At 43.6% G+C, this 16,982-nt stretch overlaps 4 non-coding genes across 4 annotated transcripts; all 4 read right to left on the bottom strand.

Annotated features, from left to right (window-relative positions):
• Window positions 1–1,288: 1,288 nt before the first annotated feature.
• Window positions 1,289–1,360, bottom strand: TRNAC-GCA. Its single transcript has one exon. It is a non-coding gene; the product is annotated as a tRNA-Cys (tRNA).
• A 5,553-nt stretch (window positions 1,361–6,913) lies between these two features.
• TRNAC-GCA lies at window positions 6,914–6,985 on the bottom strand. Its single transcript has one exon. It is a non-coding gene; the product is annotated as a tRNA-Cys (tRNA).
• Window positions 6,986–10,076: 3,091 nt separating this feature from the next.
• Window positions 10,077–10,148, bottom strand: TRNAC-GCA. The gene has a single exon. It is a non-coding gene; the product is annotated as a tRNA-Cys (tRNA).
• Window positions 10,149–14,220: 4,072 nt separating this feature from the next.
• Window positions 14,221–14,292, bottom strand: TRNAC-GCA. Its single transcript has one exon. It is a non-coding gene; the product is annotated as a tRNA-Cys (tRNA).
• Window positions 14,293–16,982: the final 2,690 nt, after the last annotated feature.

Here is a 16,982-nt window from a genome sequence, read left to right as displayed (position 1 = left end):
TATCTGCGGAGCACAGCCTTTAGAATCGGCCTCCTGTGAATCCTGATTCAAGTCAACAACTGAGCAAACGGGTTTATCCCAGGTGGTCTAGCTATGACATTTTAAATAGAATGTTAATTGGGTACACTCATAAAAATAAAGCCAGACTTACTTAAAAATTATACTCTTTCTACTTCACAAAATACTTCAAGCATCCATACCAACAGGTGTTCTCCAGATTTTTCTTGATGTAAATGAGCCAGTCTGGTGTCCGGGGTCGGCTGAGACCTTTTTTCTTTTTTTCTGTCACTCTAGATCAGGAGATAATGAGGGGTGGGGCAACTATCTCTTGCAATGAGAACCCCTCAATCTAGCTCACTCAGCTTTCAGACAGGAGGAAGGGGCTGGTTCGGCTGGCATGGGAGGTTCGGTAGAGTAGGTCATTTGGTATAATTTGACGCTTCCAAATGCTCTCATCAATCTGCATTACAATGTGTGAAATCTCGCTCTTTCTTAATCACGGATCTATTTTCAGCAAGGACACTGACGAGAGCTGTGGGTTCCGCCGACATTAGTTTGACGACCCTCAGATTAGCCTTTCCTGTTATTTTCAGCTATTTCAGGAGGTCTGTGACAGGAGAGAAGAGATGACCTCGATACAATCAGAGGCAGTTCTGGATTTCTAGCCCATATAGAGTGACACTCGAGCTAATTATTTGCTTTCTTTAAACTGCTGGATCTAGCTGGATCTCGCCATCTAGCCCTGAAGCCATTTCTAGTATCCCGTGGGAACTCGACTTGATCCCTAGGGCACTGCGGACAAAAATTCACTCAACTTTTTCTACTGTTTGATGTAGGCTCCTAGCTTAGCATCCCCTGAATGACCTAGATTTTTGTTATCTTCGGGTCTAGTAAAGTCCGATTACCAATCCACATTCCCTTCTTCTAGAGAGACATAGAGAGAGATTTCCCCGAAGTTCAAGGGGAGGACTTATCTGGCATTTTAGTTTTCTAAGCCAGAGACAGTACCCTGTCTTCTATCAAGACTGAGACAATTGTGAATTCCCAAAACGGAGTTCAGAAAGTTCAGATGCTGGACAAAGGAAAAAAGGTAAATGTTTACCTCAAGACCTATGAGAACTGACCCAACCTTGGAGAAATAAGATTTCTCTAGAGCTGCAGGTGTCAAGGGAGGCTTTTTAAAGACCCGACCTGCCTCTTTTCTTTCTTCCTTGCAGGCTGAATCAATGTGATGGGAAAAGCTGAGAGGAGAACATTGTGTTCACTGGGTAAAATAAAAGACTTGGGCAGGGGGCACCCAGATTCGAACTGGGGACCTCTTGATCTGCAGTCAAATGCTCTACCCCTGAGCTATACCCCCACCTGCTTACCTGTCTCTAATAAGCACTCTAAACCTGTAGAGCCACACCTTAGCTGTCAGCACCTCCAGAGGGTTCTTGCTGGTGCTCTGCCTTCATGCACTCTGCAAACTGATGCCCTTCCTACTATGCCCCTCCCCTGCCACCTTACATAGTTGATTGTCACCTCTACTCATAACAGGCATCCTTCCTTCCCTCAGTCCCTGGCTGAAGGCACCTGCATTGAAATCATCAATGTATGCAGCTAGAACATCCTTCAGACTCACCTAGAAGACCAGGACTCAGAATTGGCTACCCAACGGAGCCTCTGAGGTTGGGGCTGGGTGGGCAGTGCTGGGCAAAAGTAAAAGTTCTTGGAGCCCACTCGAGAACCCGTAAACCAGACTCTCTGGGAAGGGGACACGGGACAATGTGTTCTTCTAACAAGCTCCCAATGAGTCTGACTCACAGACAGTTTGGGAGCTATTAATTTAATCCGTGCCATTCTTAGTATGGATCTTTAAAAAATGACAGTAATTAAAATCAGGCCCAAACAAAACATTCCTGATTGATGACCTGGTCACAACAGAATCTACATTTATGCTTAAGCCCCTCTTTGTACTAAGTCCTCTGGGCAGGAGATGACTGGTCCCCTTTATCTCTCCTCTTCTTCCCCCTTATTCTCCACTTGCGAATCCTTCTCCATGTCAGCCGAAAGAAGTAACCGGAAGGAAAGATGCCATCCATGGCAAAGTGATGAAGTACGAATGAGAGAGATTATGGTCACTGCAGCATTGACACAGGACAGAGTGAACATGCGGTAGGAGCAAAAGCAATTGCCAACAAGTGACACGTCAGCCAGGGACTACTCGATACGTAGTCAAATAAACGCTCTGCGCCTGAACGAGATCCCCCATCTGCGTAGCCTTTCCTAGGTAGCTCCGTTTCACCTGTGCTGTCCCACCCAAGGATCTGATGTGTATTGTAATTTCTCCCAATTTCTGCTGAACTGGTAGGAACTTCATTTAGACAGATCTCTCCCTGGCTTTCAAAAGATAAAGATATCTAAAAAGCAACCTGTAAAAAAAAAAATTTCAAATTCTACAATTGATAGCTGACTCATCGACATGGTATGGTTGATGATATTCAGATGACAATGGGAAGATTTTTATAGTGCTGACAGAAAATAGTGTCCCAACTAGAATTCTATACAACAGTAATTACTTTAAATACAAATTTATCAAAAACTCCAATTAAAATATAAGATTTCAGACCGAATGAGAAAATACTATTAGCTACCTATATGAACCTTGCCTTAAACATAGGGACCCATAAACGTGGGGAGCGAAAGTATAAATAAAGATGTACTATACAAATACTATACAAAAAGGTTGAGGTAGCAATATTCATATGATGAAAAATAAGCTTTAAGTCAGTAGGCATTTCTACAGGTAAAAGGGATATTTTTAAATGATATAGAAGTCATTCCATCAGGAAGCTGGATTACAATTCTAAATCTAAATGTGCCCAATAACATAGTGTCAAAATACATAAAACAAAAATGGACAGAACTAAAAGAAGAAATAGGCAAATCCTTAATCATAGTGAAAGATTGCAACACAACTTTTTCAAGAGCTGATAGAACAGGTAAATAAGATGTTGGTAAGGATGTGGAGAATCTGAATAACAGAACCAATGTGACCTAATTTATATACAAAACGTATATATAAATTACACATATCTATGTATATATGTGTGTGTGTGTATATATATATATATGTATATAAATTATTTTCACAAAAATAAGACATGAGCAAGAGGGAAAGATCTTGTGATAAAGAAGGGGACACAAAGCAGTCCTGGATGTTCTGTTTTTGAGCTACGCAGTGGGATAGGAGTATCTATAAGTATTAATTAAACTGTACTAAATTGTACCTATATAAGTTCATATACGCTTTTCTGCATGTATATGTCACGGTTAAAAATCCATTTGTTGCTACTTTTAGACACTGCTGGTGAGGGTGCACATCCCTGTGTCTTTTCTGGAGAGAAATGTGGCGGTCACTATAAAGGCTTAAAATGTGCAGAGGCAGAAAGTCCAAGTTTAGGAAATTATGCTGAAAGCAAAACCTGGGGAAAAACAGAGCTACATCTCTAACAAGACCCTGCGCAGGGTGCAAATTAGAAACTGCATAGATGCCCGAAAAAGGAGGGTTGGCTCAATAAACTGCAGTAACAGCTGTACAGGAAAATACTATGCAGCCAACGTGAAAGGTGTCCTAAAAGTTTTTTTATTGGCATAAAAAAGTGATCAAGATTTTTTAATGCTAAAAACATGATAAAACAGGAAGTAAGAACAGTTTCATTTTTCTCTGAGTATATTGTAAACATATTATCCCTGAAATGACCTATTCGCCTTTTTCTAGACAATTTAGTTAAAAAAAAAAAACAAAAGCGACAATTCCAATTGCTCGCGTCACTTAAACAAGAGGTACTTTTCTGAAAAGAAATCGATTCCAACAAGAATCAAAATGGGTCAGTGGAAACAGGTACCGACCGTCCGAATCTCACCTGCTCTGTTCCTGATGGCGTAGCATGGAGGACCCGGCATCCAGGCGGGCGGTCTCACAGCACAGGGACACTGATTCAGGGTCTCTGACCTCTCTGTGTTTCTGCAGAACCAGACAGATTTTCTCACAGAGCTTCTGTCCCTCCTCCACTGGCCATCCCAAGTAGGTTATCACGTTGCTCTTCCAATTGCTAGTAAATAAGAAAAGGGTGAAGGCAGTTGTAGCAGTTGGTGATTTTTTTTTTTTGCAAATTACTGAGAAGTACTCTGCTTGATTTAAGAAAAGAATTTCTTGGAAACACATCACAGAATGGCTAAGCAGCAGAGAACAAGGCTTGGGAAAGCGAGACCACGTCAGCCTGAGATTGCAACAGCCATGTCACTATGAGGCCAGAGTGCTCAGGGAATTGCATCTGGGTGACCCAGAACCAGCCATTCTGGGCACTTTGTCTCTTGTCCAGGGCTCAGATTCCAAGAAGAGAGTGTCTGCATGAGCCATTCGTCTCAGGCCATGTTCCCCTTAGTTGTAGAAGGTGCTGGGTTCCAGTCCTAACAGACAGAATCCACGGAAAACTGGGGTGTTATTAGGGAAGGGGGAAATGGATGTTGAGAAGCCAAAAAAAAAAAAAAAAAAAAAACCACCCAAAAAACAAACAAAAAATCCCTCCCATATGTTTATAACACTGGTTATTTCTGAGACACTTGCATCAAGACATGTGTAGAAATAGTTGCTGTGTTTACAATATAAAAATAGCCGTTGTCACAACTGGACATAAGAAAGAATGGGACTTCAGGAGTTCAGTGTTTTCCTATTCTTTATCTTTTCCTTCTGCCAAATATCCCTTTGAACACAGTGCCAGGGATGTTTCTCTTATCACAAAAATCAATGTATTATTGGATAAAGCACAGAAAAGCTGGGCCATCGCAGACATTCCAATGAGAGATGTCCAAGTTGTGCGTGCGTGCGTGTGTGTGTGTGTGTGTTTGCATGAGCACCTGAGTGTAATATTGGAAAAGAGCTTTGGGGATTACTACAAATATAAAAACATATATATAGGTAGGCAGAACTTGGTAAGTAGTAACCACCCCTGTGTTCTACTCAAGGAGACCCTTTGCGTCTAAGGATTTTATCATCCCTGGCACCATTACCTGGGAAACAGGAAAAACTCCCAATAAAGGCTAGGGTGAGAGCAAGATGTAGCAACTCGTCTTTCAAGTTTGAGGCGGTGTCCTGACATCCTCCGAAACTTAACCGGAGTGGCTGTCATGGAAGTGGCAATTCACATGAGACATGAGGGAAACGGCGCCCCCAGCGAGGACTGTCGTTTGGCGACTCCGCCTTCGTTTCTCGGGCATTCAGAGGGACGTTGCCATTTCCACCTGTGTCGGGAGAACGGTGTACGCACATGCGCTTCCCGCCGTGTGTCTGAGCTTCCCAGCGCCGTCGGACTCGCCGGGGCCCTTCTCACTGCTGTACAACAGCTGGTCCCCGAAAGTTTTGTTCTTCAGTGGGAACTTTATCCCAAGAAAAAGCGATACTCAAAATATTTAACCTCGGCTACGGCACAGACACTGACCAATCAGAATGGAGGCCAGCCATAAAGAGCCTTTAAATGCCCACCAGATGAAGGAACCTCTCCAGTCCAGGTGGTCAATAGCATCTATGTGATCAATCACTCAATCCAGGTGGTCAACAGCATCTATGCGATCAATCACTCGGCCACTCTGCCATTGAGCCCCTTGAGTTCCCAGAGTCTCAGCCCCCAAGAACTGGGTTTCCACTTTTCTCAGTCCCAAGTAGGACGGGAAGCCAATCCTGCACCCGCCCCCTTTCCTAAAAGGTCTTTTTCCTGTAACCCAGTCCAGTTGTCATGTCAGCCTAGGTGCACTGGTACAGACATAGGAAAGGAACTGGTCTGTCTACTGAAAAAGATGACATAATCGTTTCCCATGAAGCAGCGGCGATCCAAGGGGACCCAGCCAGTGGGCAAGGCACTCTGCTTAGGGAGCTGCGATGATGCCAGAGTGCTGCCCACACTGCACTCTGTGTCACCCGGTCTGTGGTCTGTGTCACTGCAGTCTGCGTCGGGGGCACCTGATTGGCCAGAAGTGCTGGGGGACAGAGGGAAGAAGTAGCCTTCATTTTGGCTTCTGCAGCTGCCAGCAGAGGCATCCCCGTGGCTCACACACTAGGGCGACCTCAAAGCGTGGAAAGAGGGTTCAAAGGTCGGGGGTGAGGAGAGAAATAGAAAATGACACAAGAGAAATGCTCACCAAAGAAAAGTGAGACGTGGTGGGACCGAGTCGGGACAGAAGGGCTTGTCTGGAGAGCTCCCCTGGGGCTGCAGGCATGTGGGGGACGAGTGTGGGGACAGCCTGACCTACCAACCCTCTCTTCCCACCTAACTCAGGAAGCAGTGAATTTGAATCAGGGACCTCTGGATCGTCGGTCAAACGCTTCACTCAGAAACAGCCAGTGTTGGGTAATAAGCGTGTTTCGATTCTGAACTTTAATGCAGGGAGCTGAGTTATTACTTCTGAGCTGTCACCACATCTAGCAGCACTGTGCCACTATGATCTGTCACCACTCTACCATGCCCACGCCTTCCTCGCCTGTCCCACGTTCTCCACCTCCACACACCTGGCCATTGCCTGTGCCCGTAGCCCAGCCACTTAGCCACCTTCTCTCAGCCACTCTGAATCACTGGATGTGAGGGTGCAGGTTAGCTGGGCAGTCCCACTGAGCCGAAATTTCTAGAAGGCAATCTATATTTTCAGTAAGGTCACTATGCGATTCTGACAGTCAAGCCGCATAACCTCCGATTCAATGTGTTCCTCCACCGTGGAAACTTCAAAGAGTACCTAACAAGAACTTCTGAAACTCAATTAACGACAGGTAACAGACGTCACTTGAGAAAATTGACAGATGAAGGAAGAGTGCCGTTAAGAAGGACGCCAAGTCAGGAGGGTCTTTTATCTGCATTTAGCAATAAAGCAAGCCGCCAGCAGGGGGCACCCGGATTTGAACCGGGGACCTGTTGATCTGCAGTCAAACGCTCTACCCCTGAGCTATACCCCCTCACGTGGTAAAGGGCTCCAATTACTCTATTTCAGCTGTGTCACCCAAGCATGCCATAGTGTACAGTACATTGTATTCACTTTTAATCAGCCTATGGAAACTGGCCTACCCATCACCGACTGACCAGAGACCACTCTTCCCGCCACGAGTTCACCTTTCGATCTTCCAGGGACCCCTGGCTTGTCTAACAGGCACTTTTCTACTCTGCAGCCACAACTTGAGTTCCTTCAATAAATAGAAGTCTCTTCCTCTCTCTTCACTCTGTGCCTGGTGGGCAGTGCAGGAGGGAAGCGGGAACGAGGTGAAAGAATCATGGTTGTATTTGTCAGCTATTTCCACAATCATGCTTCATAACAGATCATCCCCCCAAATCAGATGCATGCAACAGTAAGCACTGATTCTCATGTTCACAGGTCATCGGCATGGATGCCAACGAGCAGATCGAGGCTGGGCTGGACCTGGTGGCCTTGCTTCAAACTGTGGGCCCCTCTGTGCTTTCTTCCTCTGCTCCATGCCTGTTCTTTCTGGGGTCGGGCTGAAGGAACAGCAGCTGGCAGGGGAGCTTTCCTCCCACAATAGTAGACTTGCCCAAAGTCAAGTCCAGCGTCACCAGCAGGTTTCAAGCCTCTGCTTATATCACGTGTGCTAACATCCCATCAGTCAAAGCAAGTCACGGGACCAAGACCTGAGTCAAAGGCAGGGAACTATATTCCACTTCTAATGGGAGGATCTGAAAAGTCTTGTGACAAAAGGCACAGACAGAATAAGTGAAGAACTGGGGCCAAAAACGTAACAACCGTGGTCTCCCCTCTCAGGCATAATTATTTTAATCTCTCCCACATGCAAAATGTAGTCAGCTTTATCCCAAGGCACCCAAAACCTCATTCAAAGACCAGGATCTTGTGATCTACATTTGATCCAGGTGAGGCTTCTCTTGACCTAGAGACATATGAACTTAAAAGGCAAGCTATCTACCTGCCACATACCTCAAATCCAGGGATGGTAGGGAGCAGACCTCCCACGTGTAGAGTACTGGAGGCCCAGAGGTCTTTTCATCTCCCAAATGGTCTCAAGTCTCTTTTAGTCCAGGCTTTTGATCCTTCATCAATAAAGCTCTCTCAAGAAACATGTGGGTTTCCTGTGTATTTTATTCCATGTCACAAAAACCGTGACCACAGTTCTTTTTGACATATGCTCTCATCCCAGCTCAATTATAAGTATTTAGGGACTTCACGTTTCGGTGAGACCACATCCCTAATCTTTTTAGGAATGCTTTTGTCCAACTAAGAGGATATACTTGGACAACCTTAATTCTTTGAGTGCTCTTAAGAAAATGCATTAGAGCTTGATTTGCTCGGAGACTACGTCTTACTGGAAGGCTCTGGATTTAGTCTTTTTCCTAAAGCGATGTAATAATGGCATCACCTTTGTTTTGAAGAGAATGGTTTAATTTTTTCTGACTATGCAATTTTTCAGCTCTCTATATTGCCTCTAAATTGATGACAAAGCAGTAATTTCTCTTCTGAATTAGAATCTTTTTTGTAGTACCTAATCAAAAACAGCCTATAAAAGACAGCTTGTGCATTCAACATTTTGCCTTGAACTAACCTACCCCCAATTCCACAGGTATATTTGCTGCCTTGCAGGTTACCATGAGCCTCCTTGTTATTTTCCCAGCTGACTGGAACGGCTTACCTTGCCACCCACTGCTTCAGATAGTTTAGACTTTTGTTACAGCAGGAGCTCCCTTCTACATATCCATGTCTGTATTTGTCAGTCTTATTCACGATAATGCTGCATAACAAGCTACCCCCAAAGCCAGTGACATACAACAATAAGCATTTATTCTCATGCCCATGGGTTTGCAGGTTGGATGTGAATCAGCTGGTATAGGATGGGCTTGGTTGGGCGGGTCAGATGCAAGCTGCGAGTCTAACTGGCCTTGGCTCTTCTCAGGAAGTTGGACTCAGGGTTGGACTCTGTGTCTACGCCGGGGGCCCAGGCTGAAGCAGAGCAGCTCACAGGGTGAGCGCAGCTCATGGTAACGGCGGAAGTGCCAGTGGGCAAACCCGACTTGGTAAGTGGATCTCAAGCCCCAGCCTGCGTCACATCCGATAACATCCTGTTGGCCAAAACAAGTCACACGGTGCTGGGCCAGTTATCAATGTATTGACTCTCAGCTCCAAATTCGCCCTTTAATTTCGGCTCCGGGATAGCCGACTGGATTCTTTAAGCATTTCTCCTTAAAGTGAGCACGATGCTAACAGTTGTCAGTAGAGAGCGCTGGAGGTATGTTGCAGGAAAAGGGAGGCTTCTCTCCCAGTTCCTGTGGCAGGTTTTTGCTTTCACTACCCCGCCCCCCCCCCGCCCCCCGCTTCTGCTGTGTGGTTGCTCAGTGGTGCAGATGTGTGATGACACCCGGGGGTGCTCTGCCCCAGGCACACACCCAGAGAATAAAGACTCTTCGTGACCTAGCAGCCCCAGCTAGACGGGTACCCCACCCCAACTCCCTCTCCGCACCCGCCTGCAGCCTTGGCTTACTTCTGCCAAGTCTGGTTCCCACGGCCTCCGTGTGCTCTCCGCACCCGCCTGCAGCCTTGGCTTACTTCTGCCCAGAAGTCTGGTTCCCACGGCCTCCGTGTGCGGTCATTGCACACTCCAGGCCTCACACTCCCAGTGGCTCACACTCCCAGTGCCCCGGAAGGTTGCCTGCTTGTGTAGCAACTGTGAACGGGTGGGGTTGGGACAACCAGGTGTGCAACAACCATACCTATCCAATGAGGTCTGAATTCTAGCTTTAGGGGAAGGCTCCCTCTTCCAAATTTGCCCTTGCTTAGGTCCCTCACCCCAAGGGTACCTTTAGAGTTTTCCTTGCACCTTTATAATTACACTCCTTTCGTAACACAGTAATACTTTATATTAAACTTCTCCTGTTTAAGTGACTGTGTGGCTTCTGTCTCCTGGTTGGCCCAGACTGATACATACGGCCCAGCCCAGAGAACACAAAAACAACTGAAGACATTGCTATTTAGCAGAATGTGGTATCAGGGAAGCCATTTACCTGTTTATGGCAATAAAGCAAGCCGCCAGCAGGGGGCACCCGGATTTGAACCGGGGACCTGTTGATCTGCAGTCAAACGCTCTACCCCTGAGCTATACCCCCTCGCGTGGTGGAAGCTCCTCCTTACCCCATTTCACCCGAGTCACCCAAGCATTCCGTAGCGCACAGTAACTCCGGTTCATTCCTACTCATCCTATAAAACTGGCAGACTCAGCACAGACTGGCCACCCTTCTCTGGGAGAGTTCACCCACGAGTTCACCCTTCCATTTCCCAGAGACCCCTCATTTGTTTAATAGGCATGTTTTCACTCTAGCCACAACCTCGAGGGCAGGCTCCGGGTAGGGTGGCACCGGGTTTGAGAAGCCCAGGCCCCTCCTTGGTTCCTTCCCTCCTCCCCCTGCTCCGCTTGACCTGCCCCCTCCTCCCAGCCTGTCCTCCATCCTCCCCTCCTGCCAGGCTTCTTCACATGTCGCACTGTCCGCTCTTTCCCCTTCTCCCGGGCCTAGCCCCTGCTTGAGGCCGGCTCCTAAGGGCTTGGCTAAACTCAGGGGAGCCAGCCCCCGAGCGGCGGCAGCCCCTAAATCCAGGGCAGCACAACCAAGGAAGCTATGGCGAGGCCTCCGGGCCTGACCCACCCGGCCCTGGTCTGGTGTCAGAAGTCTCGTTGCCTCCGGGAGAGCCGAGCTGCCCCTGTGCGCGCGGGTTTTCCTGGGCAGACCTCCACCCACACAGTGAGGACACACACCAGTCCTTACCGAAAGGCACCAGGCCCTAAAGACACCAAAGATTTAGAGGAAGGACAGTAACCTCAGGGGTATGTCCCATGGCATCAAAGACCTGTGAGATTCACTTGAGGGAGACACAAAGGGCACTGAGCTATGCGATGGAAGATTCGAGCAAAGGGGTGGGGGGGGGATTCTTCTCTCATTCCTGTGCAGTTTACTTATATCACTACTTTGTTACGCAGGCAACACTTCGCTTTAAAAATATCATCTAAATTCTAAGCAAGGTATATTTCAGTGAGATCAAAACGCCCCTCCGCCATGTTTCCAGTGTAATTAGCCTGCCACCGTGTTGCTGGCTGCTCGCCCCGCCTATAAAACAGCGTCTTTTCATTAGGAGATGCAGCTGGGAAGTCATGCACCCTTACCTTTTAGCAGCCAGTTCTCCCAGGTGAGGCAAAGTCCAGTCGGCAGAGCCGGTTCCTGGCCTCCAGGCCTGAAGATTTGGCCCTTGCTCCTGAGTCCATTGAATAAGCCCTGGGTGGGGTGTGAAGATCCCACTCCTTTCTGATCAGTGTCCTACTGTTAGATAGGACAATGGGTCCTAAGGTCTGGGAAGTTCTTGCTACTGCTAGTCTTGCTAAGTATTAAAATGTAGTACAGTATTTTGCAGCCGCTGCTGTAACCTCATGATAAGTTTAGCCAACTGCAAAGAAGAGATCAACATGTAACTAACCAAACAGTATATGAAAGCAATGGCTAAACCTCCCTTTGGGGACACAAAGATTTAGATGTGAACCTTGTCTCCTTTATCTGCTGTAAGTAAGTAAAACTATCTAACAACAACCACTTCTCATTCTTGAACAGCCCGAGTGCGAACCCCTTGAATTCGGTAATGACCTTCTGCACGAGACACAAGGATACTGTGAAGTGAACTGACATTCAAATTCAGCAACCTACAGGATCAAACCCTACTTTTGGTTTGAATTTTTTTTTTTTTCCCAGTTTATTCAGTGGCCAAAGATAAGACTCTCTACACTTGACCTTGGCTGGAGTAGAAGGTTTATACACTTGAGCTCCATTTTCTTCTTTGAGTTCCAGTGTCGATAGAATTAGCCACTCTACAGTGCCTCCTGGTGTTCTACGGTAACAGGACACCAAGGTCTGGCCCTCACTGGGCTCGTCATTCCAGGTGACCCAGGCAATATTCAACTCAGCTTTGTCATCGTGTGTCAGGGACCGCCAGGTTCCAATTCCCAAATATCCTGCCAGATGTTCACTGCCTTTAGCCCCTGAAAAGCCAGGTAACCACTGCCATCTTCCCCTCACTTCCTGCACCCCACTCCTGCCTGGTAGCAATTTCACACTGTCGGCATTCTGTCTCACAGATAAAAACTGACAACGGCTAATTGAAATAAGGAAACTGTTGGTGGAATGTCGAAAATCTCATGGCAACAAAGGAACCCTGGGGCTCTGCACTCGACGATGGGCAGGATTAAAGGGGTGCCAGGTGGAATTTCAAGTGTTGGGGGTGTAAGAAAGAGAGTCATAAGTACCAATCACGAATATCCTAAGTGAGAATACAGAATGCTTGAGATTGTGTGGCGCTGCCAGGGCCTGGGGAGGTGCTCTGGCCTGGTCTGCCTCTTCTCTCTTCCTTTCTTGCAGGAAGATTCAGGTGGCTAGAATGCCACCACCAAGTCTGAATAAAAGTGACTGCGGGCCCATACGGTGGAATATTATTCAGTGATGAAAAGAAATGAGCTTTCAAGACATGGAGACCTGACATTGCTATCTGAACGAAGGGTGTTGCTCATGGAAAGAAGCCATTCTGGAAAGGCTCCATGCTATATGCTTCCAGTTGTACGATGTTCTAGAAAAGGCAAAATTATGGAGACAGTAAAAAAAAAAAAAAGATCAGTGGTTGTCAGGGATTCACGGAGAGGGAGAGGGGGATGAATAGGTACAGCAGGGGGCATTTTTAGGGTGTGAAATTATTCCATATGATCCTGTAATGGTGGGTACATGACATAATATGTTTGTCAAAATGAAACCGAGATCAAATCATAAAAGACTAGATATACTAGAATTTAGCTTTTAGTTAAAATGATAAAATTAGCCCTTTTAAGAGTTGTAGCTGCTCTGGCTGTCATGAAGCGGCCTGTAGTTTAAAATTAAGAAAGAATGTTAGTCATATCCTGGGGGAACTGCCTATAAAGCGAGTTCCAGAAAAGAATGTAAAAGTATACTTTGCTTAAGATAATAGAAGAATGTGCCTGTTAAGCATAAGATGTAATAAGATGTATAGCTCTGTTTTTCCTAACAAACAATAACTGAGGTCCTGAGATGTATACATAGGTGTGTTTTTCTGCTGTTAAGATAACTTCACTGACCCAAGATGCCAAGATGTCTTGCAGAACTTTGGTTTGTTTGCAAGCAAGAAGACCACAGTCACAAAGACACCAACAGGATGTCGCCAGGAACTAAATAAGTAAAGAAAATCCTGAAGCGTGCACAAGAACAGACCAATCAACACAACCCATGACCCTGAATCCCGTAGTCATGATTTTTTGCCGTTAAAAATCGTCTATCACAAGCCATCGGAGAGTTCTGATTTTAAGTAATAACTTCCTGTTTTCTTTACTTGAAGCCCTGCAAATAAAGCGGCTTTAATTTCTCCACTGCAAATCTTAGCGTTTAGTGTTTGGCTTTGATGCGCTTTGGGCGGATGGATCCTCGTTGGGTCCCTTTAAAAAAACACAAACAAACCATAAAACTGTACAACTCAAAGGGAGGAACTTAAAGTAAACTATAGACTTTGGTTAATAATAATATATCAATATTCGTTCACAAATTTTAACAAACGTACCGCGCTAATTCAAGATGTTAATAATGGGAGAAACTAGGGAGGTGGGGATAAGGGAACGCTGTAATTTCTGTTGAATTTTCTGTTAAACTCAAAACTGCTCTAAAACATAGTCTAGGAATAACTTTTTTTATGACAGCAAGTAGGGGCTACCTGGATTATGAGTCAGAGACGGCATGATGTGTGTTCAAATGAGCCACGGATGAGCCCCTGTTGGAATCTAAAAGGCGCCTTTTCACCCAGCAGCGGAACCCGGAACTCCGACGCAGCAAGTCAGCGACGTTTTCCGTGCTCTTCCATAAACCAAGGAGGTCTCACTGGGCCTCCTGACTATGAACTCGGGTTGACCAAACATACGCATCCATCACGGAGTCAAGACAAAACCTCTAATTCTAGAAGGCGAATTTTTCCTACAAACCACTTCCTGAGTCAAAAGATGACATGACCTCTTCTTTCCTCTTCTACTTCTTGAAGTTGGACAAGTTTTAAGAACCTCCTGACACACAAAAGCAGAGTCGCTGATTTGGTGGCTAATAAGGTCTACAGGGACCACCTGTGTAGGTGCAGGGTGGAAAGAAAACCAGTAGGGGGCACCCGGATTTGAACCAGGGACCTGTTGATCTGCAGTCAAACGCTCTACCCCTGAGCTATACCCCCGTACCAGTGTATGCCTTTAAAATAGCATCATTTGACTATGTTGCAATGCCCAGGTAGCCTAATACATTGTAATTGCTATTCATTCTTAGTGAACTGGTGAGAACCTGCAGAACTGCATCACTTAGAGTGACGCCCTCTAGTCACCAACCTCCCCTTCGTTTCCCACAGAATCGCTCGCTTCTTGATCGACGACTTCTCTAGAGACTATACTTCACCTGGGGCTGGGTTTTGTTTCCTCTATGAGAAACTAGTTATCACTCATCCATCTGCTTTTTGTCCTGTGGGTTTATACCTTTTCTCTTGCTTTAGTATAATCAGGAAAACGGTTTTTTAAAATGTTGTGTATTTAAGTGAAAATATACACACAAATAAAATAAGGTAAAATTAAATAGATCTGACAGACAGATCTTTATTTTAGTAGGAAAAAATCCAGATTTCCCCCCCTCAGAAGTAAAAAACTATTATTAGAAAAATTAAGTATACATGTTAAAAAGGACTGGGTAACCACTAAAAAATATGTCACTTTGAAACCAGTGGGAGAAAAGTAGGGGTGGGCATGGATAAAGAAAATTAATCAATCCGAAAGAAAATAGAGTAGAGAAGAAAGTATAGGAGGAGCAATAAAAGAAAAGAAAAAAGAAAATAGAAAAAGTAAAATAATAGGATAAGTTCAAATCTATCGTAATGACAAGATATTCTCGAAACAAAAATAAATTTTGAACATAAAGTGATTAAAATGAATATCGAGAAAATGTTAACCAGAAGAAATATTTACCTAAAGAAAATTTGTTTAAAGCAAAAAAAGTCATTAATAGGAGTAGAGGGATTTTCCATTATAATTAAAAGGAACAATTTTTCAATGTATAACAATAATACTGAGCCTTTAAATATCTAAAGCAAAACTTGAAAAATTGGATGATAAATGATAAATCCATAATCACTTGGAGATTTTGACATGCCTCTCTCAGAAGCAAATATATCAATTAGGTGAAAAGATTAGTAAGGCTAAAAGATGTTTAAATAACTAAATAAAATCAATAAAGATGTATATTACACATGTATGTTTTTACACACAAAAATATAAAAATATCTCTCTCACATGCTAGAGAGAGAATATCTTTAAAGAGAGAGGATGCAAGCAAGAACTTGAACGAACAAATATAGCAAACCCTGTTTTAAAGCACTTACAGAATATTTGTAGACACTGATCAAGTACTAAGACAGCAAAAAAGCCTGAAAAAACGCTCAGGAATCACTATCATACAAACATTAGGAAATTCTAATAAAATTATATAAAAACTCCACATTTTTTTTTTGGAAACAGAAGGTACACTACCAAATAATTCATAGGTTAAAGAAAAAAACCATATTGAAAATTACAGTATGATTAGAAGTAAATAAAAGAAAAGCAGTATATACGAAAGACTTCTTTAAAGCACTATTCAAATGGATATGTTTGACCGAGAAAAAAAATAACAAGCTGATCATTCAACTCAAGATTATAGAAAAATAACAGAATAAAGAATGAAAATACTAGAAAATAAAAAAGATAAAAAGAGCAATTAATAAAACAGATACCTAGAAAATAACAAAGAAGAACAAATAAAAGTTAGTTTCTTGATGCGACTTATAAATTAGACAAAGCTCTGTCAAACCAATTAAGAAAAAGACGGAACACACAAATAAACAAGAATAAAGAAGAAAAAGGGATATAAATATAGATAAGGTAGAGATTTTTAAAATCATGAGATACTATAACCAAGATTATAATAATTATAAAAACTTAGATGAAATGCACATTTTTAAAAGAAATTGAATAAATAATCGAAAATTTCCATTCAAAAAATGGAAAAAACTAAGATGACTTTATAGAGGTTTTCTACACAACTTTCAAGGAACAGCTCATTCCTCTCTCTTCCAGAAAATCAAAATTTTCTGGAATTTATTTCAGTACATAAGGCTAGTATAACATCATCTCCAAAGTCAGGGAAAATGCAAGAAAACAGATGAATTTCACTTAAAAAATAAATGCACAAAATCTTCAATTAAATACTAGCAAATTGAATCTAACAGTGCTTTAAAAAAATAACTATTACCAAGGAGGATTTTTTTCTAGGAATTTAAGGATGGTTCCACATTAGAAAACTGATTTATGAAAGTATTAAAAAATTGATTTATGTAATCTACCACATTAACATACTACAGGAGAATGTGTTAATAGATATCTCAAGAGATAAGGATAAAGGTGATAAAATTCAATATCTAATCATGCTTAAAAAAGCTCATAATGAATTCAGAATAGAAATAAATTTCCTTAATCTGATAAGTAGAAACTACTATAAACCTCCCGCAAATAAAATACATGAGAAGCAGTCCTGTTAAATTCAGAAACAAGGATGCTAATTATCACCCTTACTATTCAATATTGTATTGGGTATCCCAGCCTCTATAAAGAAAGAAAGGAAGTAAGGGAGGAAGGGAGGGAGGAAGGAAGGAAGGAAAGAAGGAAAGGGAAGAGAGGAAGGAAGGATAGAAGGAAGATAGGAAGGAAGGAAGGAAAGAAAGAAAAAGAAAGAAAGAGACCAACTGTCCTTATTTGCAGATATTATGATTGCCAACAGTGAAAGTAGAGAAAAATTTTAGAACCAACAACACAGTTCAGCTAGATTGCTCAATGTAAAATCAACAAA

This window comes from Pteropus alecto, unplaced genomic scaffold, assembly GCF_000325575.1.
Source record: "Pteropus alecto unplaced genomic scaffold, ASM32557v1 scaffold48, whole genome shotgun sequence".
NCBI lineage: Eukaryota > Metazoa > Chordata > Mammalia > Chiroptera > Pteropodidae > Pteropus > Pteropus alecto.
This window is presented reverse-complemented; position numbering and strand designations above follow the sequence as displayed.